Source organism: Tenrec ecaudatus, chromosome 5 (genome assembly GCF_050624435.1).
Source record: "Tenrec ecaudatus isolate mTenEca1 chromosome 5, mTenEca1.hap1, whole genome shotgun sequence".
Taxonomy (NCBI): domain Eukaryota; kingdom Metazoa; phylum Chordata; class Mammalia; order Afrosoricida; family Tenrecidae; genus Tenrec; species Tenrec ecaudatus.
Window position 1 is genome coordinate 51,491,733 of NC_134534.1, and position 25,025 is coordinate 51,516,757.

The 25,025-nt window shown below is 40.0% G+C and overlaps 1 protein-coding gene and 1 pseudogene across 1 annotated transcript in view; one reads left to right on the forward strand and one right to left on the reverse strand.

Annotated features, from left to right (window-relative positions):
- The window catches only part of CNBD1 (cyclic nucleotide binding domain containing 1), a 308,432-nt gene that overhangs the window by 224,153 nt on the left and 59,254 nt on the right, over window positions 1-25,025 (reverse strand). The gene's annotated exons all lie outside the window — the stretch shown is intronic.
- Window positions 15,656-16,584, forward strand: LOC142448718 (N-lysine methyltransferase KMT5A pseudogene; annotated as a pseudogene).

Consider the following 25,025-nt stretch of genomic DNA (forward strand, 5'->3'; position numbering starts at 1 on the left):
AGGGGGAGGGAAGTATTTAAAAACTAAAGGAAAGTTGTATGTTTCATCATTACTACACTGCACCCTGACTGGCTCGTCTCCTCCTCATGACCCTTCTGTAAGGGGATGTCCAGCTGCCTACAGATGGGCTTTGGGTCTTCACTCCACACACACCCTCATTCACTAAGATATGATTGGTTTGTTCTTTGATGCCTGATACCTGATCCCTTCAACACCTTGTGGTCACAGAGGCTGATGTGCTTCTTCCATGTGGATTTGTTGCTTCTGAGCTAGATGGCTGCTTGCTTATCTTCAAGCCTTTAAGACACCAGACCTATCTTTTGAAAGCCGGGCACCATCAGTTTTCTTCACCACATTGGCTTATGTACCCACTTTGTCTTCAGCAATCATGTCGGGAAGTTGAGCATTGTGGAATGTCAGTTTAATAGAACAAAGTGTTCTTGGGTTGAGGGAGTACTTGAGTGGAGGCCCAATGTCCATCTGCTACCTTAATACTAAACCTATAAATATATGCACAAAGATTCTATTTCCCCATCACCATATATATTTACATGTGTACATGCCTGCAATTAGACCTCTATAAATGCCCCTTGCCTCCTAGTTCTTTCCTCTATTTCCTTTTACTTTCCTCTTGCCCCACTATCATGCTCAGCCTTCATTTGGGTTTCAGTAATTCCTCTCAGTTACATTGCCCTTGATCAGGCCCTCTTGTAATATCCTACAACAACATTCTTACTGCTATTTTGCCATGTATTACCATATGTTGGCCTTTTTTGAAAGTAAATATTATATTTTCCACATGTCTCTTTAAAATGCCAAAGTGCTTAATTTGGTACTTTATATCCATTGGATACTCAAAAAACATGTAGAATAAATAGTTGAGAATACCTCATTAGCTTCCTTTAAGTATGTGTATAAATATACTTATTTATTTATATTATATATTTATATATATATATAATCTTGTGAATTACATGAGGGTTAAATTTAGGATAATCAATCTTATATTAAACACTTTCAGCTGCTTGAATCTACTTTAAGCTCCTACCCCACCCCAATAGCTTGTCCTAATGCCCACTGATTTCCACGGTGGGAGGGCGAGAGAGGACAGATAAGCAATCGGCTGGAGGGCAGGCAGGTATTGGCTTGGGTGAAAGCATGCCACAAGAGGCTATAATATCTTTTTGTTGTTTGTTTGATCCCCTAGTATCATTTTTTACTCCTTTTCAGGTTTATTTCATTTTCCGGAGGTTGAATTCACTGTTATTCCCAGAAAAGAATCCTATGTTTAAGGCAATCCAGTAAGCCTATGACGTTCCTGGGAAAAGTATCGGTTTCTGGGTGGGCTTGTGGCCCAACATCATTTAACAGAGTTTTTGTTGAGATTGCTGGTGCCTCTTCATGTCTTTGGTAGCATTACGTCCACAGAGGGGGGCGAGAACAGTTTATTTTAGACAGAGATTTCAGAAGAAACTCAAAGGAAAGCCAAGGGAAAGGGCTACAGAGAGATGTCACTGGAGTTCTGTGTAAGTTTGTGATCTCTGGCTCACCCGACGCGTAAAGTTCCTCTTGCCTGTGGACTTCGGGGTTTATTTAAAAACATTCACTTTTCTGTTTAAAGTAATTTAAGATGGATTTTTTGTTACCTGAAACCAAAGCATTCACATACAGGCAGTAATTAAAGAATTTGTAAAGAAGCTGATTACCACTCCCCAGGGATCACTCCAAAAAATGACATGTATACTATGTAGACTAGAGGATTGTATTTTGTTTTGTTTTATGGGTTAGCCTCAATTCCAGAATTTGTATTTTTAACATATATAATCCCATAGTTTAAAGAGTTCTTGCATATTTCTTAAAGCCATCATTTAAAAAATAAACAACAGATTTATAGTATTCCTATTGCTCAAGGGAGCTATCTTTCAAAGGCCTGAACATCTGAAAACATGAATATAATTATCATTGCTTCGGCAATATCTCCAAATGCTTTTTTGCAATGTGTTCTTCTTTCAGAGCCTAGGGTCTTTTGCCCATCTGCCTTCCTTTTCTACCTTGCAAAATGCTGTTTGCATTCTTCTTCACAAGCAGAAACCTGGAAGGAATATCCCCTCCTAGATGCCTTCCTACAACAAGAAAAAAGATCATCTAAAAGAGCATAGTTCTTCTTAACTATATCAGAGAACAAATTAGCCTGCACATCCCCAGCAGTGAACTAGTCTGCATTAAGGAAGAATGGGTGCCCCCAGCCGAGAGGGTGCTGCGCTCTGATGCAGACCACGGTATGTTGAAGCCCTGGCTACCATACAAGCTGCTAAGAAGAATCCAGCTAAAAAGGTCTTGTCAATTGCTATAAGTGGCTAAGGGAAGGTTAGCATTCTGTTTCGGAGCATTGGCAAGTAACAGCCATCTCCTACTGCGATCAGAAGAAGAGCACAGTGGGTTCAAAGGAGCCGAAACTCTCGGAGACTGGGCACCCAAGGAAACCCTCCTGAGGCAGAGTCCTCGTGAAAGCACACAACTGAGATAAGGCTAGACAGATTGAGAAAACTCTGCAACCTGCCAACCCTAAGCGTAAAGACCAGGAAGGGACTTCAAGCCCATGCTCACCAAGAACAGCAGTCGCAACCGAACAGCAAGAAAAAACCCACACTCATCTCAAGCTCTGACGGCACAGGCCGAAGACACAAAGCAGCCAGACTGTGTAGAGACATGCATATTAGTGACTCTGGTATACCACACAGAATGCCAGCATATTGACCAAAATTTCTGAGAAACCATTTTTTCCTGACCAGTCTGACAATTAATTACAGTTATATATGTATAAAGTCCATTCAGGTAATGCCTAGCTCTATACACATCCTTGGTCCTCTAAAGTTATTAGAGCGTTCAGAAACGCTCCCTGGAAATGGGACATTTCAGGTGTAACTAGATGTGGCAAATACAACAGTCCCCCACATGACACGTGTTTCTCGTGTCTCTTGTGTTGCCAGGCTTCACACAGTACTAAAAGGCAAACTCCGTGCCAGAGGGATGGCAACGCACACGACCCTGTAGGAAAGGGTATACATGCCCACGAGTTGAGTCACTGACTGTAATTGTTTCCAGGAGTGGAAAGTCCCAGCCTTCTCCCTCTGCACAGATGGTTTTGAAGGTTGACTGACCTTTTGTATCACAGCCCAGTGTAAAACCAGTGCATCACCGGGGTTCCTTCAAATTGTACAGTGCGCCTATAACCTATAATCCACGTGTCCTGAGAGTCATAATAAATGTCTATGGTACTGCCTTATCTATGTATTGTACTGTGCTTTCTATTGTTCTAGCAAGCGCATAAAAACCCCCAAACTTTCCCTACTTAGTAATAGAACACTCAACACTATGTGGTAGTCACACAATTTCATGTCAATTTAATAAAAGAATGAAGGGGTGAAGTTTAGCCTGTCAATCAGGTCAGAGACTAATGAGGTCTCCTTGTGGGTGTGGCCTACTCATGAGGATTCTGGGAACTCCCTCTCTTCCACCCTGGAGGTAGGATACACTATCTCTCTGCCTTGGTCTTTAGTACACATAGTGTACTGAAATATGATGTTGCTCTCATAAATCAAAGAATGCAATTTAAGCACAACCCATGAGTAAGTTAACTAAAAATGTTGTCAGGATGTGATGAGTAATATCACATACATCCACAAGGGCTTCTGCTAGTTATATTAGCAGCCCAACGCATCATGCTTGGTTTATGTTGGAGGTCAAAATTACAGATGCAATTTTAAAAAGTAATGAAATCCTGAAAGCACAGATGATGGCTTGTCCACACCTCAGCATGCGTAACCTTGTGCTCACAGTCTAATTTGCTGGAGTTATAAAGGAAGTTACTTATGAATATCCTTTTAGAATATAATAGTCTCTTGGAATTTTTGATAATTGTTTTTGAGTAAAAATCAGTTCCCAGTTAGGTCAGAATTGTCTCTCTTATATGTGAGTAATTAGGTCAATTTCTTATATAATAAGCAAAAAAAAAAAAAACCCAAACAAACCAGTGCCATTAGGTTGGCCCTGACTCGCAGCAAGCCTCTCCACGTTTCCAAGGCTGTGAGTTCTGCACAGAAGCAGATTGCCTCATAGTTCTACCTTGGAGAAACTGGTGGGTTTGAACTACTGACCTTATAGTTAGCAATTCAGCCTTTACCCAGCAGCAGCAGCAGCAGCAGCAGGGCTCCACTCTTCATTGGATATTACAATTTCACTGCCATGGATCTGATTCCTAGTACTGCAACCCTACATAAGACAGACACAAACGTCTCCTTTGGATTCCTGTGGCTATTAATCTCCACAGAGGAAAGTCATGTATTTCTTTGTGCCATCTATTTCAGGCTTGTCTGAGTGTCCAAGGTGGGTCTTACACACAGAGGCATAGCTTTGATGGAGGTGTGCTTTCTTGTCTTTTTACTGACCAGTCCCCTGAGAAAACAAAGGCTGTGATTTAATCCACACTCTCTACTAAGAACAGGGGAGAAAGATTGGTTTTCCACTTCCATAAAGAGTTACAGTCTTGGAAACTCACAGAGGTAGCCCTACCCTGTGCTCACAGGATCTCCAAGGGGAGGCATCCACTCAGGGGAAGGTGTACCTGGTGGGATCACCTGACTGTATGATTAGTGGTCCAACTCATGGCCCACGGCACTCCTGGCAATCTCCTTCATCGATAGGGACATAAGCAAGAAGAGTCTTTGGTCTCCGTGGTTGAAAACACTTCAGACATTATCAAGCACGAAAAAAAATGACACAGAGAAATAATACATTAATGGATACCAATTGCATCTTTAAAAGGTGCATGATGTTACAAGGTTATGAATTAAGTACTAAGTCAAAAATGAATGACTTATACAGATATTTTAATATGTGAAGTCTGAAAGGTCATTTTAAGATTTCAAATCCTCTCAAAGAAATGCCTGCATCCATCCTAGAAAAGTGGGCTGGGGAGAAATTAGTCAAGACCAAATGCAACTTTATTTATTTAACTCTCAAATTTAGAGACTTTATGCCATTATATACAGAAATACTGTCATATAAGATTCTGAGATGTGGTCGATTAATATGGCCTTTCTAGCTATAGTTCCTAACGTGATGTATGATAATTCGGGGCTCTATGCCTGTAGGCATAACCCCATTTTGGAGCCACTGCTATACAAATGGGCAAAATTTTAGTGGGAGTGAGTTCTGACTTAAGGTCAAACCCAAACCAAACTCTCTGCCATTGAGTCAATGACATCTCATAGCAACTCTGTCAGGACAGGGTAGCCCTGCCCCAGTGAGTTTCCAAGACTAACTCTTTACAGGAGTAGAAACCCCATTTTCTCCCCCTGAATCTCGTAGATGGTATGAACTAAATCACACCCTTTGTTTCCTCAGGGATCTGAGCAGCTGAACGTCAAAAACCACACCTCCATCAAAGCTATGCCTCTGTGTGTAAGTGGCACCTGGGACAGGCGGCCATCCCTGCACTGCTGCAAGAAGAACACTTTCAAGTTCTCTCTCTGCAGTAGCAGGTAAAGTCACCAGAGACTGTGGCATGGAGACTATGGGCAGTGGAAAGGAAGCAGGCTGAGGCCAGGCTGGGTCAAGGAAACCATGAGACAGAACAGAGAAGCAGCAATAAAATTATGGGACTGAGAAGTAGAGAGAGCATTGGGCTGGCTCCCTGGTCCAGGGAGGCGCAGAGGGTAAGGTGCCACATGACTGAAGAGCGGAGGATCAGTGAGAGACTTGGCTACTGCTTTAGGAGAGGTGCTGCAGTGGACCTACACCCCTATTCTTGGTGCTGATTGCCCTGATAAACTGTTGACACCCAAGTACACCCCCTTAATTGTGAGTTGTCTGTGCATTGTGTGTGGCCACTGCAACACAATATCGAACCTGGCATAGATGTAGATGAGCACAGGAGGAAGGGTTGGTGTTGGAAAAGGTGCAGAAGGATGGGGTGTGGAAGCATAGCTGACCTCTGCTTGTGGCAACAGGGAAGCCAAAGATGGTCAGAGATGGCCCTTCTGAGCTGTTTTCGCAGATTTCAAAATTACTGTCTTCAGAAAAGCCAAGAGGATGTTGTGCTTGCGTAAAATGAATCCTTCCTGGGGGCTAGCTTCAGGGGGGTTGGCATTTCAAAGGCAGTGTAGACAAACCACCCTGAGCAGCAGTCATCTCATAATAAAAACACAATTATGAGAGGGCACCTTTCTTTTCCAAGCAGAGAAACGTTTACCCTTTGATGAAAGTTGTGGTTTTCTCTTTGTACCTTTATCCATAGCTACCCCAATCTTATTCACTGGGGTTAATACAGTTAAATAACCATTGTTTAAAAACTTTGGTCACATATGAACACCAGATGTAGCCATGTTTAATATTCCATCTCTAAACAAATGAGCTCAACTCTCAAGAGCATCATGAAATGCAAGAGGTGAGGCTCCTACTCACACCCTCTACAAATGAAGTCAGCACAGACATTCATTTCCTCTTAGTTCAAGAGAGACATGTCTTAGTTGAGTCCAGAGAAGGGCATTAATAAAATAAAATCATCAGTATAATGATCCTTTCCTCCACCAAACCTATGTGAAGCATGGAATCATAAAATTTTAGATCTAAAAAGTCTTTAATATTACTCAATCCAGAACTTGATATTACCAATTAAAATCAAAGCCCAAAGAAGCCAATTCTACAGCAAAAGGACACAAAGGAGGAAACAACGTCTAAATTAAGGCATATTCCTAAGTATTCAAAATGATACAATAAACATGTAATGATTATGCTAACGGATACAAGCATATACCTTGTAAGAGTTTAATGGTTTGAAAAAATCATTCATTTTCCAAATCTTCAGAAATTGTAAAATTCTAAATGCCTGCTTTTCTTCAGTATTTTAGTCAACAATAAGGTACATAAAATAAAGCCAATCTGGAGTGATGACTTAATCTCTGAGATAAACTAAAAATATGAATCATTAAATAAAAGTTCACAATCAATATAATTGCGTATAATATCCTAATCTCCAATCAAATGATCCAGGATGTTTCTTGAGAGACTCAAGGCCGGAAGAAGAGGAGACTTGGCCAACTGAAGCCTGAACATGTGAAATGTAACAAGGCGGCAGCACTCACGCATCGAGGAGTCCACATGCCCTGGTTCATGGATTTACATACTCTGAGCCCAGTGACAGCTGAACCATATTATAACCAAAAAATGCCTTCTAATCTCATACTAACAGAGAACCTTTGTTCCTAGACCCTACATCACTACTCTGCTAACCTAAACCTCAAGAATAGTCTCATTTTTAATTGTCAAGAAATAAATCGGCATTCTGATTATACCTAAGCTTCAGTGAGCTTTGCATTATGACTCTATGCCTGAGAAATCGAGTGACTGCCATGTGACTAGCCCTCACTCACTACGCCCGAAAGGAGGAGAATCTGTCCCTGGGTGTGGATGGTTCTCAAAGTTTGCGAGAAGACTACATGGAAGGACAATAACAAGGACTCGGCAAAATACAAAAATATTTATATAAAGGTACAAGAAGCGTAATAATGACATCAAAAAAAGTGATTCCAGTTTCAAGGGGCTCCCCCCCACCCTGCCCTTAGAAATCTGTCAATTTCTAATGTTTTGACGACTTCATAGAAAATGGAGAAGAAAATTGGAATCCAGACTTAACAAAGGCAATGTCTGCCAATGCCCCTCCAATTGGATTGGTGCCAAAAACAAGACTGTACTGTCAGGGGAAGGGTGAACTAGAAAGAGGATCATAGAAGAACTAGGCCAAACTATCTGAATTCCCCCCAAAATGGATTTATAAATCTCAAATTGCTAGTATCCCTTGAAACTTAACAGAAGCTATGTAAACTCTCAAAATACAGTTCCTGACACATTACAAAATAATCAGGCCCAAGAAATGGAAGACGTCATAAACAGAACAAAACAGCAGAAAACAAAAACAAACCCATAACAAGTCGATATTTTATACTTCCTAGACATAACCTGTCAAATAAACTATACTTACTATGATTCAAAGAGATAAAAGACAAAATTAAAACTTCCAAAAAACACCATACACTATAAAAATCACATGGAATATCCGAAATTACAAAACTGAAACACACAAAAGTCAAAATTAAGAACTGAATGAGAGAAAAGTTATGAAATAAACTGAAAATAGCTGGAGAATTCCTGAACTGAAACAGAGCAGAGAATCCAGATCAGAGCTGGGAGAAACAGAACAATGATAAATGTTCCAAGAGGTTCAGACACAGTGAGCATGAGATAAGAAGGTCTAATGTACCACTTTGGAGTCTCAAAGAGAAAAACAAATGAGCCATCAACCAACTCCAAATTCACTGCCATAGATACATTTCAATTCATCATGACCCTCTTGGACTTAGTGGGACCCCCTTGTTGCTGTTCTCCAGGACTATAAAGCTTTAAAGAAGCAAGCAGACTCATCTTGCTATCTTCCTTTAAAGCAGCTGGTGGATTCAAAGCACTGACCTTCTGGTTAGCAGCTCGATGACTAGACAGTTACGCCAGCAAGGCTCCTTTCCCAAGGAAGAGGAGACGGCAAATACAAAAGAAAGGAAACTGTGAATGGATAACGCACATGATTATGAAAGCCACAGAAGATAATAAGCCACATTGTTTAACCTGAGCTCCAAGGTGTAGTTAGATTTATTTAGAGAGCAAATAAAATAAGTATTATAACTTATTTAACATGGTATCTAGCTTATTAGCTACAATGATCATAAAATAAAGCCTTTTTTCTTTCCTGAAGAATTTAGGCCTAGACCTCCGGGATGTCCGTTTGCTAAGGAACTGAGGTCTCCAGGCAACAGTGCAAACCAGAGGTCGCTGACAGCCTAGTAAGTGTCTTGAAAGCAATTGCTCTCCCACTTGACTTTGTAAATGACTGACCGCAGCCTCTGTCAACACCTTGATTGTGGTCTTGAGAGGGACTAAACACATTCTTAACCTGTTTTCCTATAAAAATCTATGAGTAAATATTCTCTCTCTTTTTTTGTATTTTTAAGCTCCTAAATCTTATGGTAATTTATTGTGGAGCAAAAGATGACTAATTCAGCATCTGTTTTTTGAGACTAAATCATAAAAGACATTGCCATTTCCACATTAGCCTCTTTTTCTTCCTGGATGATTATCTTGGGGAATCCCGTCACAAATCATAGCACTCAAGCACTCCTAAGAAGCCTCTGAGGTGATTAGCAGCTAGCTCTATAGGTGAGAAAAATGACAATAAAGCTCATATACATGAAAATAATAAACATACACAAATACCCAAACAACAATTGGATCCATTCTTTCCAAGCATGAAATTATAGTTGAAATACCTCCCACCATCAAGAATTATCCACATAAAATTAACTTTACCTTGAATAACTAATAAAATACATGCCTGCCTTAGGGGGAGAGCAAATGTTTTCAGAATGATGAGGGCAATGAATGTACAAATGTGCTTTACACAATTGGATTGTGATAAGAGTTGTAGGAGCCCCTGATAAAATGATTTTTAAAAGAAAGAAAAAAAACTACTAAAACAAACAGAAAATGCATGCCTGCATTGGTTGAATGCAACCATAATTGGCACAGCACACCTTTCTGGTTGCATGGTATTCCGGAATAAGTGTCATCACTGGGTGAAATTTTACTTGTCGGCTGACATCTATTTCAGTGCCCTTTTCGTCCAGGTGGCGCCATAGCATGAATTTTGCTATTTACTCTTCTTTTATCTTCTTACCATGCTAAGGCATTCCACGGCGTGGACGATAACTAGCTAGGGATGCTTTGAGAAGAAATGGAATTCCAGAGCACTTCGTTATGCACGTGAGGAACTTGCACATGGATCCTAGGCAGTTGTGCAAACAGCAAGAAAATAATACTACATGGTTTAAAAGCAGGAAAAGTGTGCACCTGGCTTGCGTCGTCTCATCACATTTATTCAATCTTAATGCTGAGCAAATCATCAGACAAACTGGATTATATGAAAAAGAATGCAACATCAGGATTACAGGAAGATGTGTTGACAATCTGCTATATGCAGCTGACAGAGCCATATTTACTGAAATTGAGGAGGACTGGAAGCACTTGCTGTTGAAGGTCAAGGATTGTACTCTTTAGCATGCATTACAACTCAGTGTAAATACCCAAATCCTCACAACTGGATCCACAGGTAACAGCACGATAAATGGAATACAGATTTAAGTTCTCATGGATTTTGTCTTTGTTGGCTCCTCAATCAATGCTTACTTATTGTGTTCGTCTGGGTAGACTAGAGAAACAAATCCATAGAAACTCAAATGTTTATAAGAAGAGAGAGTTTTATATTAAGGGCAATTGTACATTAAAAAAAATCCCATCTCAGCCCACTCCAAATCCATAAGTCCTATATTAGCCCATTTGTCCGAAGCCAATCTATACAGTCCTCTCCAGAATCAGGAAACACATGCAATGGCACTGAATGCAGGATGATCACAGGCCAGTGGGTTGAAAATCTTGTGGATCCAGTGATGTGGGCATCTCAGTACTGGCAGGGGTCTCCATGAGGCTTCTCTAGGTCCAGGGACCTGGCTGTCTCAGGGTAAGTCCGTGTGGCTTCTCCTCAAGGATGTCTTGGAGGGAGTCAGCCTTGTCAGTGGAGAATCTCCAAGGAAGTGAAGTCGTGAGAAGTGTCTCCGTCTCCAAGGAGGAAATGCAGGAATTCCCCTAATCCTCAGGAGAAGGCCATGGCCACACAGAGACATCATTGGCTGTGACCCCATTGACAAACTAGACTCCACCCCTTCACTCGTAATCCTCACACTGACAAACAATTCTATAACTATCACACTCATGGAGTCATCAGTCAAGAGATCAGAAGATGCATTACATTGGGTAAATCTGCATACTACCTCGTTGGAGTGTTGAAAGCAGTGACATTACTTTGAGGACGATGGCACACCTGACCCAAGCTATGGTACTTTCAATTGCCTCATATGCATGTGAAAGTTGGATAATGAATAAGGAAAATTGAAGACGAAGCTATGTGTTTGAATGGTGATGCCGACAAAGACTACTGAAAGTACCATGGACTGCCTAAATGACCAACTAGTTTGCTTCAAAGTAGTACAGCCAGAGTACTTCCCCGAAGCAAAGATGGCAAGACTTGGTCTTACATATTTCTGACAATCTGTCAGGAAAAACCAGTTCCTAGAGAAGTGCATCATGCTTGGTAAAGTCTGAGGCCATGAAAGGAAGTCCCTAAAGCAGGTTCTCCACCTTCCTAAGGCCACGACCCTTTCATACAGCTTCATGTGTGGTGACCTCCCAACCATAAAATTATTTTCATTGCTATTTCATAACTATCATTTTGCTACTGTGATGAATCAGGCAATCCCTGTGAAAGGATCATTCGATCCCCTGCTATTCCTATTTTATTGAGTGTTATTATCAGAAATGGTTTGAATATTGTCAAATGCTTTTTCTGCATCTATGAATATGATCAAGTAGTTTTTTAATCTTTGTTTTGTTTATATTGTGGATCACATTTATTGTTTTTCACATGTTGAATCATTCTTGTATCCTTGGTAAAAATTCCACTTGGTCATGATGAATTTCTTTTTGATATGTTGTGAGATTCTATTGCCCAGAATTCTGTTGAGATTGTTGACCTCTATGTTCACGAGGGATATTGGTCTGTAATTTTCTCTCTTTATGTGGTCATTACTTGGTTTGCAAGTTGGGGTTATGCTTGCTTCTTAGAATGAACTTCAAAATCACCAGCCCTCTTTAGGAGAAAAATTAGCCATTCTATTCCCATAAAGGGTTACAGTCTTGGAAAGACAACGGGGAAATTCTACTCTGTCCTGTATGGTCATAGTGATCTCAAAACCATAGTTTACCTTCAACTGATCGCTAAAGATTAAAAATCAGTAAATTTGCTAGTACATCAATTTTTTAAATTTTGTTTGAAAAGGTAAGCGGAATGCAACAAAAAGAAAACAAAACAAATTACCTGAAAATAAATTTGAATTAAAATGTGCATGATTAATTATAAAAATTTGATCACTATGGGAATGGTTCATGTAAGAAAGTCACCCAGGAGCAGGGGAAAATTATCTTTTAATTCTTTAGATCACAGCAAGTTTTTGTAATATTCATGGACAATTATATTTATTTTAACCAATTAAAAATGACCAGAATTACACTGTGACGTGTGGTTATCTATAATTATGCCCCCTGAAGGAGATGTTACCCTTGGTTAACAATAAAGTTGAGGCTCTCCTGCTCTCGGATCTGGGGGCACGAATGTGTCTGACTCCATTTATCTCAATATTTCTCTTCTATCTCTCATGCTCTCTATACCTTTACTATAATCTTTACTTATTATCGCTGTGCAATTGCGTCTACTGGACCTGTGATGATTTGTGGGGGACCCTCCTCACCCCACACAAACTCCCTGCCATCCAGTTGATTGTGACACATCGCAACCATATAGCACAGGATGGATCTCACTGACCTTGTGAGTTCCTCAGACTCAATTCCTTACAGAGGTTGAAAGTCGTGCTTTAGATATATTAATTTTGAAACAATAAATGTGGGTGTCATTGTTTAAGATGTATGATTAGAGAAATAGTAGTAAATGAAGAATTGGCTTTCTCAGCTCTAGACACAAAATCAAAATGAGGTCTAGTCCTCAGTAGGACAGGACAGACTGAGAATGACAGAGGAATAAACTCAGGTATTACAATAATTCCACTGACATTTCTGGAACTCAGCTTGATGCTCCACTTGTCATGAATATCAGAAATGGATACTAATGCTGATTGATTCATTCATTAATCTTCAGGTGCATTAATATTTATTATCTCTTTCCCTCTTCCTTAAGAGATTGCTGTATCTTTCATTCTGAAGCACTGCATTTTCTGCCTGGTTTCTGTGGACATTTTGGTTTTATTTGCTATAGGTTGACACTAAAAATGTGTTCATCATGTGAACATTTATTCAGGGACCTTAGACTATAGATCTAAGACACTGTTTATTTCAAGACAATAATTGGATAGTTCCTTTAAATAAAAGTATACTGGGTACACTTAGGATGTCCGTTTATGCCATCCTTCTAATTATTAGTTTTCCAGGAGACACAGTTTTAATTAACTATAGAAATGTCATCTCCATCCCTCTATTCCCTTCCCGAGGAGCTCTAGTAGCATAGTGACTACCCGGATCAACCCAGTCAATCTGTAGGACAAAGAAGTGACAGTCGGTTTCAAGCAGGATTACAGCCTGGAAACCCTAAAGAACACTTCAATCTGGTCCTGCAAGGTCACGATGAGTCAACACCTCCCAATGACAATGAGCATTGAATTGCCTTTACGCATCATATACGGATGCTGAAAATGCTGCATTCATTTTAATTTAATAGTTTAAATTTTTTATTTTAATGTTTTTCATCTTCCCTAAAGTTAGAAGGTGCCAGAAGACCCAATCTCAGATCATGAAACAACCGGAATTCTGTTTGCTGAGGAAATCTAAAAATATGCTTTCCTCCAGGGGACGGTGAGCCCAGAAGAGAAGGCCGTCGTTAACCTGCCTCTTCCTATCTTGAACACAGGTATTATGCCTGGAGCTCAACTCCGTGCCCATTGAGTCCTGGTCATCGACAAGTCAGTTAAATTCCCTTCCGATAAGGTGGTTAGTGTGTCATGACTGAGGGACGTAATGAAATACTGCTTCGCTGAAGATATTCTTCAGAGCATCCAAGCACATTGATCATATGTCTCCAAAAACACCTGTTTAAAACGTAAGTAAATCAGGTAGATTCAGAAGGGGAGATGCGAGAGGTGCAGAAGACATCGAGTGTGCAGATAGTGGGGGGAGGGAAGGCAAAGTTAAATCCCATGAACCTGGACAAGATGTCTGAAATCTTATCATTTGGGAAGTTTTTCAACACTTCCCAAAATGCAGGCTAATGTATAAAGACAGATCAACAAAGTTCTAGGGTATTTCATTGGAATTTCAAGAATATCTAGAATTTATTCTCTGTTTTAAAGTTTATTTTTCTCATTTTCTAAGCAGTACAATATCAAACCAAAATGCGAGGAAATGTAAATATTCTTACAGCTGTCAAAGTGTTTATGTTTTAAAATGGCTATTTTAAATCTCATTCAACTACACAGAATTATAAGACAGTTTCCATGGTTACTTCTATTAAATCCAGCAGCCATAAAATATTTAGGAATCTGCTTTATGAAAATCAGTGCCATGAGGCATTTATTTTTAATTTTCAGAAATGTTTATCTTGACTATTATTCATCACTGCTGTTAAAGATAATAATTCTGGCAACTCAGCAGATGTGTTAAATTCACTGAACAATGTATAGGTTTCACTTAAAATGCATATCTAAATTGACTTATTCTCAGTTGATTATATTTGTTACTCCAATTTTTCTATGAAATGTTGAACACAAATATATATGCCTGCCATAGTATATTTAAAATGAGCTGGACACAGATTAGACAAGGCTTTTTATGTCCAATTCATGATGATTATTGTGTTGTTTAAATTTTTGTACTTCATAAAATTGATGCCTCAAAATAAAACATACCTCAAAATCAAATACCTGTATCCATGGTATTAAATTATTTGGTGTGGTTTTTTTTTCAGATCAATAGTACTAGAAATCATTTTACATTTTAAGTTATTAATTAAAAATGTTTTAACAGTTTCATTGGCATATAGTTCACATTCCATAAAATTAAATAGTTTAAATATATTAAAAGGAGTATTAAAAGACCTAACAAGCACTATGACTCCTGGTCTCATCTCCCAGACACAGGGCAAGCACTTTGTTCTTTTAAGTCCATCTCTTTCCTTTTGCATTTTATTTTTAAATATTCATGTTAATTTATTTAATTCCAAGTTAATACATATGCCCAGTAACTCCATAGCTCAATCATGTCCTGTATTAGATATTTGTTTTCCTGACATGCACACATCTAAACAACATGCATATACTATTTTTGAACTTATCCTATCCAGATGTTGTTAGCTGCCGGATTATCAGGGCAAAGAGTATCTTTATCTCCTTTAGCTGGCCCCTCCACTGCCCTCCCCCGCGGTCCCACCTGCTGCTGTTGGTGACTGCTGAGCAGGTGCAAACTCGTGGTGCCCCCGTGTACCACAGAATCAACCCCGTGCCTGCCCAGCCCCGTAGCCGCAGGGTCAGTTCACTGCCCTGATGATCCTCCCCTTGTCTGCTGACCTTGTACTTTACCAACCTTGATGCCATTTCCCTGGGACTGGTCTGTCCTGTAACATGCCCAAAGTGCCGGAGACAAAGTCTCACCATCCTCACGTCCCCACAGAGTGGCATTAAACCTTGTGGTTGCATCTGCTTCCATGAATGTAACTGTGAAAATGGTACACAGCACTGACTCTAAAAAGGATTATAGCAATGACTCCTCTATTATTTGATTGGTTGGCTTCCCAGTGATTTCACTTTTCATTTGCCTTTCTCAGAAAATATTTTTACATGGAATAAACTCTGCTTTCAAAAGAGAGAGAAAGCTTGGAATATGGGAGGACACATTCATTTAAGAAAAAAATTCGAAGGGCAGTGACAGATCGGAGCCATGGCGAGAGGAGAACCTGTTTATGGGGCAGTCCAAGATTTACTCCTACATGAGCCTGAACAAGTGCTCTGGAATGCGATCCCCACTTCAGGAAGAGAACTCAGTTGCACATCATGAAGTCAAATGCCAGGGGAAACCTTTAGCCGGAATCTACCGGAAACGAGACAAAAAGCGAAACACTGGGAGCGCCCTTGGGAGCCCCGTGAAGGCCGAGGAACAGAAGGTCAAAGACAGTAGGAGAGGCCCACTGGTCCCTTTCCCAAACCAAAAATCTGAAGCAGCAGAACCTCCCAAAACTCCCACCTCGACTGGTGGTTCCACCAACCCCATTACGAAGCCCACCCTGAAAAAGCCCGGCAAGGGCAAACCGACCTCTAGAAAAAAAGCTCCAGGCAAAACACAACAGAACCACAAACTCACAGACTTCTACCCTGTCCGAAGGGGTTCCAGAAAGAGCCAGATGGAACTGCAGTCTGAAGAGAGGAGAAGAATCGACGAGCTGATTGAAAGCGGGAAGGAAGAAGGGATGAAGATTGACCGCATCAATGGCAAAGGCGGGGGGTGATTGCCACCAAGCAGTTCTTGAGGGGCGAGTTTGTGGTGGAGTACCACGGGGACCTCATTGCCATCACCGACGCCAAGAAGCAGAAGCCGTGTACGCACAGGACCCCTCCACGGGCTGCTCCATGTACAATTTCCAGTATCTAAGCAAAACCTACTGCGGGGATGCCACCCGCCAGACCGGCGGGGGCGACTCATCCACCACAGCGAGTGCGGGAACTGCCGGACGGAGCTGCAGGACATTGACGGCGTGCCGCACCTCAGCCTGGTGGCCTCCCGGACATCGCCGCCGGCGAGGAGCTGCTGTCCGACGACCGGGACCGCAGCAAGGCCTCCATCGAGGCCGACCCGTGGCTGAAGCATTGACCCTCCGGCCTTGCTGGACAAAGTGCCCTCCCTCAAAGGGAGTCGGGGTTCTTAATTTTTTGGCTCCCACCCTTTATTTTTCTTTAATTTTTTCCCTTTTTACACACTTAAATCTTAGTGGATGACTTCAGATGTTTTTAAATATATATATATTAAGATGCCTTTTCACTGTGGTATTTAAATAATCTGTCACAGGTTTCCAAGGTGGGCTTGTACAGATAGCCTTATATTACCAAAACTTTTATATCTGCGTTGTTTTGTGTACCTTTTTTGCATACAAGCCGAGCGTTTGTGCTTCCCGCGCACACGGTCCCAGACCCCGAGCAGGTTTTAGCAGAAAGAGGCAAACACCACGGACTACGGAAAGCCTAGAGGTACCGCCCGCCTCCGACTGAGGAGCCAGGACTCCGCCCCTCCATGAAGCCCCGCCCCCGACGGCAGGTGCACGCAGGAAGACGCCAACGCCACCTCACCGACGCCACCTCGCAGACGTACGCAGGGCACGCACGACGCCGGGACGTCTCCAAGCTCTTGCTCTCCCTGCGCGTGCGCTGTAGTGTATGAATATTTTTAAAGAAGGTTTTGCAGTCAGCTAGTCTTCCCCTCTGCTTACTTCTCGAAAGCTTACTGCCGCCCCGGCACCAGCCGCGGGTCTTCACTCTTCCATCGGCTGCCGCTTTTTCCCTTTTTGTTTTTGGCACCTCGAAGCAAATCAGAGAAGGTCATCAGACTGGACAAGACATGGGCCCAGGGAGGGCGGAGCGGCTCTCGCCTCCGCCCACCCCACCCCGGCCAGGGCAGGTTTCCGGAAACTGGGTTTAACTCTTTATAGAAATGTGAACTCTGAATTTATTTTAAAAGAAAAAAAGACGAAGAAAAATCATTTAAAAAAGGAAAAGAAAAGACAAGGGCGGGGGAACACCACGGAAAACAACTTATATGTACATAGATCTTGAAATGAGTGAAATTGCAGCGGGTGGGGGTGGGGGGATTGGGGATTATATTTTGGGGGGCTAGGAAAGACTTGAGATGGTACTCTATTCTAATCAAAAATAAAATTTTGTAGTGGGCCCCAGAATGACTTCCCTGCCCTACTTCCTTCCCACCCCACCTGGTTGTGTTGGGTGGAAAGGTACAGACCTGCTGCTGAAGCCTTGCGAGTGACAGACTACCGGTGGCCTTCCGGTGAAGCAGCAGCCATCAACTGATAGGTGAATCTACTAGTCTGGATGTATGGGGTCCACCCTATGGCCACCTCTTCCAGTCTCAGGCAGGATGCCAGGTGCCACAGGGCAGTGGGCTGGGCTTCCTGTGGAAGCAGGTGAAAAGTCTTCACCTTGACTGACTGGCTTGAAGGCAAGAGGAGCAGTTGCCTCACACCACCATCCCCACCCAAAACTGGTTTACTGTTGATCTTCAATCCAGGGGGACGGGTTCCAGAGCTGTCACCTGGGGTCCCCTGCCCACTCTGGTCCCAGGTAAATGTGAATGGAGACAGGTGTGAGAGCCTGTCCTCCTTGATTCCCCCTAGGCCTCATGATGGTGCTACCTAAGAAAGTCTTCCCGCCCCGCCTAGCGTTCATGTCAGAAGATTCCCACAGCAGCGTGTAGGTGTGAGATTAATTTGTCTTGGATATACCTGTTTGTGGCTTAACTCTGTATTTAAAGGAAAAGACATAAACTTGAAAATGATTTGTCATCATCAGCCCAAAACAAACATGAAATGAAATTAAAATATTTATTGCCAAAAAAAAAGAAAAAAATTCAAGGTAAACAATTTTTCCCTAAAAGCAACTACTGAAGAACAAATATTTTTGTTTATTTAGGTTAGGATAAATGGGTGCTACAAAAGTATTCCATCTTACAAAGTCTACATTCATATAAACTAGGCATGAGTAAAACATATTGTTTGTATTCTAGGATTATTCTTTTGCTTCCTGATATTGTTTCTAAGCTAGTAGACATGGCTATTGGGACTGAGAATACCTAAAATTATAAAATATTTTCACAGGTCCCATTTTCACTGTTAAGCATAAATCCATAATCAGAAGAGTGGGTAACTTTTAAAGTAGATTTTCTTAACATGCATGTATGTTTTAAAATTAGACATAACACATTTTTTTCTCAAATGAGGGTAATTATTTGAACAAATAGTGGTAATCTATACCAAGAGAACACAGGAGAGGGGCAGGAAGAAATGGAAGAATAGAGCAAACAAGAAGACAAATCTCTCGAGCCCAGGCCATTTGAGTCCCATTAATTACATGGAAGTCATTATTATAAAGATAGGATTTGGAAGACTTGCGTGGGGTTGAAAAGAGAAGCAAAATCCTTATTTCATAAAACCATTTTAATAGAATTCCTCATGGCTTTAGAAAATGCTTACTCTACAAGAAAAAAAAGATGTTATGATTTGAGATAATAGAATTTGACTATATTCAGTCTTCCTTCTTCATACATTCTACCTTACATCTCATTCACACTAAGCCACAATTTACCACAAGGTAAACAAAGGGATGCTAACGACTTTCTCTCTCCCTCTCGTTTTTTCAGTGTTTTTTCTTAGGCACTAGTGTATGCACTCAGTAAAGTTGGTGTATTTTAAACAACTTTTCATTTAAAAAAACTTACTTTTATCCTTATAAAACAATTTTAAAGATCATTTTGTACAGCTTTATATGATCAACTGTCATTCAAACACAATAGAAGTCATTGCAAAATTATTTTACTAATATCCGGCTGAGGAAGTCATACTGTTTAAAAATGGGAAAATAAAGATGTATTAAAACATTCTATTTCATTATGATTATTAAAATAATCATCAAACACTCTCACTTTCTAAAAATATATTCCTGTATTTTTCTTCTTGTAATAACTCTTAGAAATAATAACAACCTACTATGTGGAATGTCTCTTATGATGTATTTTATGATTTACCATTAAAGAAAGTATATTTTCAAGCTAAAACATATTTGGGATAATGTTATGAAAAATATGTTGAAGTGACTTGTAATTAAAGTTCAAAACAAGCTCCTCTGAGAGCATTTCAAGAAGTCTTGAAAACACTTCAGCTAAAATGATGAAGCTCAGGTTTTCCGAGGAGTCAAGACTTTCAGAGACACTAACAAAAACGGTTTATTTAGTAAGAGAGTGGTGAAGAAGCCTAACTCACATGATAGTTGAGCCTGCTTAGTACTCAAGAACACAAAGAAGAGGTAGTTAAAATGGTAATTTGATACCTAAATTAAAATACATGGTCTTATTAATATTTTGCATAAATAAGTAGTATTAAGAATCTCTGGATAAAAAATAATAGAGAAAGTCAAAGTATAAAATAATATTTCAACATATGATTCTCATTTTTCATATATTAAAGATCAAACTAAGGGAATAGTAATACTAAATTCAGTGAAAATAAATAGACTGAAATTTCTATAATTAATATTCTTAAGAAATCAATATTTTAATACTTACTATGGAAAAAATGTATTCTCTAGGTAACTTTATATATTTTTAACATCTCACTGCATTCACTCTATGTTAACAATAAACTCTGTATTGTGAGTTCCTCAACAGGAATGTTTTCTCATTTTTCATCTGTCACCTCCATCAAATCACTCAGATAAAGTAGATTTAATGAAGTCATGAACAGCAATTAAGCACACAATCCTCTGTCACATGAGTTCAGGAAACACCACTCACTTTTGCTGTAAAGATTCTAAACTCAAGTCCCATCTCCCCAATTAGGTGCTGAGTGACACTTGGAAAACAACCAGGTTTCCGTTCCCTTTTAGGTAATTGTGATAGAAATATTCTCATCAAATGTTATTGTAAAGGTCAAACACTAATATTTGAAAATGACTGTCTCCACAAAAACATTCTCTTCCAACGCTCCCTTACATTTTCTCTCTTTTCCCTCAAATTTGAAACTCAAATTTTGTTCTTCCAAGCAAGTAAATTCAAATCATCCTTTCCTTAAACTTCAAATTTTCTCCATCTAATGAAATATGAAAATGCTTCCACTAACTATTAAAAGCTAAAATGTCTTAAGAATTAACTTGGTATTTTACTTACTTTTTCTGGAAAATAAGCAATCTATGGAGTTAAAGCAAGTTTCTGTAATCGCAATTAGTAAGTCAGTAACAGCAGTTACACAAAGGCGACAGTAGAAATAGGTGCTCAACGGAAAGTTTCTAGATTATGAATTTAATAGCCAGAGTAAACAAAAGCACCTGAAACTTCAAACACCAACTTTAACACCCAAAACAAAACTTAAGCTCATTGCCATCAAGTGTCTTCCTATTCAGAGTGACCCTATAGGACAGAGTTAAACTGCCCCAGGAGTAGTATCGAAGACTATAAATCTTTACTGAAGTAGAATGCCTCACCTTTCTCCCATGGATTGGTTGAGGGTTTCAAACTGTTAACATTGTGTCTATCCACCAAACTAACCCACTAGGCCACTAAGGCTCCACATGATAAGACTTTATTTCCATTCCCATGTGGTAGGCCACATCTCTTACAGCCAACTTCGATTAGCTTCCACTTCTTCAACAAAAAGCCTTCATTGACCCCCATTTGATGCAATTTCGTATTTCTCTCTCACCAACACAAATCTCTTTCTCGTGTCAAGTAAATCTCACAAATTATTACTGAATATTTCATGAGATGCATTGTAGAATGCTGTGAACATAATATTGACACAAACTCTTGGGGGGGCTTTGTTATTATAATCAAATAAATATTTTTGCATGAATTTTTTTTTACTTTGTAAACATATACTTAGTTTATCTTTTCTCTTATTTATCTCTAAGTGAATGCATATCTGATAAATACTAGGCATTTATAATGTAAGTTGAATAGGGATAGAGGTGTGTGCATTTTTTCTAAAAGCTTGATTTATTTTATGGCATTTTAGAGCAGAGTTCTTCCCCCTGGCGCTGCTGCCGTTTTGAGCAGATGTGTTTCAACGTAATAGACAACCTTGTTTGGTTTATGATGTTTAATAGCATCTCTGGTTTCCACTTCCTAGATGTCAATTTGTACCCTTCTCACAGTCGTGACAACAAACTCCAGGTCCCCAGTTAAAAGTAATGAATCTCACTGTGACATTTGCTAAGCTGCTAGGGTTACAGCAGTACATGAACAGGGAGCTGCCAGAAGTACAGGCAGAATTCAGAAGAGGATGTGGAACAAGGGAACCCTTGCTGCTGTCCGATGGATCATGGGCCAAAGCAGAGAATAACAACAACAACAAAAAGTTGACTTGTGTTTTATTGACTATGCCAAGGCATTTGACTTGTAGTGGAGACTGCAATAAATTGTGGATAACCTTGAGAAGACTGGGAATTCCTGACATTTCTTTATGCTCACTCAGAGCTTGTACATGGATCAAGAGGCAGTTGTGAGAACAGATCAAGAGATTACTGCATGGCTTAAATTCAAAAAGGTTTGCATTCAGGTTGTATCCTCTCACCATACTTATTCAATCTATGTGCTGAGAAAAATCATTAAAGAAGCTGAGTTATATGAAGAAGAATACAGCATCAGGATTGCAGGAAGGCTTATTAACAATCTACGGTACGCAGAAGGCCCAACCTTACTTGCTGAAAGTGAGCAGGAATAAAAGCACTTGCTGGTGAAGGTCAAGGATTGTAGCCTTCGGTATGGATTACAACTCAATGTAAGGGAGACCGAAACCCTCCCAGCTGAATCAAATATCATGATAACTGGAAAAAAACTGAAGTTGTCAAGTATTTTTGTCTTGCTTAGATCCACAACTGAAGCTCATGGAAGCAGCAGTCAAGAGATCAAAAGTTGGGTTACATCAAGAAGGTCAATTGCACACCTCTTCAGATTACTAAAGAGCAAGGATGTTACCTTGAGGACTGAAGGGCACCTGACCCAACCACAGTCTTCTCCATTGCATCACATGCATGTGAAAGCTGAACACTGGATAAGGAAGACTGCTCTCCCAGAATAGATGCATCTGAATCGTGGTGCTGGAGACAAATATTGAAAGTACCATGGATTGCTAAAAGGACAAACTGATCTGTATTGGAAGAAGTAAGACCAGAGCACGCCTATAGGCAAGGATTGAAAGACCATCTTACATACTTTGGACACATCGATCGTCAGGAGTGATCAAACCCTGGAGTAAGACATTATGTTTAGTAAAGTGGAGGGGCAGCAAAACAAACAAACAAAAATAAAGGAAGACCTGTGACAAGATGGATTGACAAAGTAGCTGATCAATGGACTCAGGCACAGGAACAATTGTGAGGGTGGTGCAGGACCGTGCAGCGTGTCCTTCCATTGTGCACGGGGCCGCTATGGGTGACACCTAAGGACACCAACAAATGTCTAGGAAAATCATGAGAAAGCTCAGAACTGTGTTACTTCAAATAGATCAACCTTAAGAAATACACGTCAAGGAACTTCAAAGTCACATTGAATTATCCCTACCCAGTCCTCGTTTCTATACAATGTGAATACTAATATTGAAATTGGATAAGTACGGTATAATATATTACAAAAGCAATTCCAGGCTATAAGAAAACATATTAAGCAAATGTTTTCAAAAGTTCTTTGAGAAAAGAAAAGATATTTGACTAATTCTACATAGTAAGTTCAATATCAGCTCCCCTCAAAATCAACAACAAACACAATATAATAATTGTGTCTAATTTGTTAAATAACAAATATAATACTCATTTATCTGCTCTTAAGACATTTTCCATGCTCATTTAGTGACTTTTTAGACATTTTCTTGGTTGTAGTCCTTTATAATGTGTAAATCCAATCGCAATGAATGTCTTCTACAAAAGACCTAGATGTCCCTGAAGTTTCACTGACGGTATAGGACTTGATTTATACAGGACTATATGTACGCTCAGGACAGCATTCCTTGATATTGCATAGCTCTTTTATTCTAATTGGTCTAGGTGTTGGGCTACTAACCGCAAGGTCCATTGTTCAAACCCACCAACTGTTCACCAGAGGAAAGATGATCTGTCCACTCCGTACAGATTTTCAGCTTCAGCAACCTTAACTAGGATCACTATGAATGGGAATGGACACAATGCCAGTGAGTGTGGTTTGGGGTTTTTTACCTTCAATGCTTCCTCCCTTCATGGGAACAGTTATTCTTAGTGTCAATTACATAGTCTATCCTTCTAATATTGTTTATCTTCTCTACCATTTCTATTTGTTGTCTGAAAACAGTAGCAGCCTCCTGTTTATTCTGTAAATTAGCATTCTGGGTAAACTGGACAATATAACTCTACACACAATACAACTCTAAATCAAAAAAGTAGGAAATCATGTCCTCTCTACAAAATGTTTTTCTTCATGCAAAACACTTGCTCTGTTAATTTTTAAAGCATATAAAACAAAGGTTAATTCCATTTTATAAAGGTTTGAAAACGGGAAAAGTATGCATTCAGAAATGTGACAGGGATATTGAAAGGAGCGTTTTGTACTCTGTTGCATGCAAGGCTGCTGTGAGAAGGAGCCAGCCTGAGGCACTTAGCACCATCGCCGCCTCCTCCACAATAAAGTGGAACTGCTCAGATCAACCCCCCTCCGGCAAGACAAAAGCATCAAAGCTAAATAAATTTAAAATAAATGCCAAAAGTTACGAAAACCACCACAAGAGTTTTAAGTGCATCTAACAAAACCAAAGCGACCAGGTCAAAAGGCTGCTGGGAGGGGGGTTCTTCTTGGGAATGAAACAGTCTTTAAGACTTCACCTCTCCAAACAGTTGTTGATTCATAGGCTACAAAGATAGGCGGCCAAGAAGCCAAAATAAATATACCATATGAAGCTAAACTCTTAGTAGAAATTGCTGCAGATTCACAGGAATGGACACATTAACTGTTGGAATTCAGGAACTTTCATAAAAGGAGAAAGTTTAGGAAGCACCAACGACTTCCTTTGAAAACCCAGAAAGGCCACACTTCAGAAATGAGGGCAAAACAAATAATAAAATCTGTCTTCTGAAATATGATTGTCTTAGATTCTGTAACAAGGCAATCTGCTCCTACTCTGAAAAGAATAAACTCTCCCCTCTAAGGGACACCTTTATCCAGAGTTGCTACACTTTCACATATTCAATATCCAGCATTTCAAGAATGTGCTACTGTGTAAACCAAGTAGTACGCAGTGGCCCTGGTAGCATAGCGGATTATACCTTGGTCTGCTAACCACAGGCCAGTATTTCAAAACCACTAGCTGATGTGCAGGAGAAAGCTAAGGCTGCTCCCATCAAGATTCACAGCCTCTGCAATCTTGTGTGGGGTCATTATGAGTTGGGATCAACTCAATTAACCAAATCAAAGGTCAGGAGAAAGAAATAAAGACAATAGAAACACACTTACAGGCATCGGAGATTAACAATCACTATGGATGACAAAGAAGTAGTTTCAATAGTTTCTAGAAT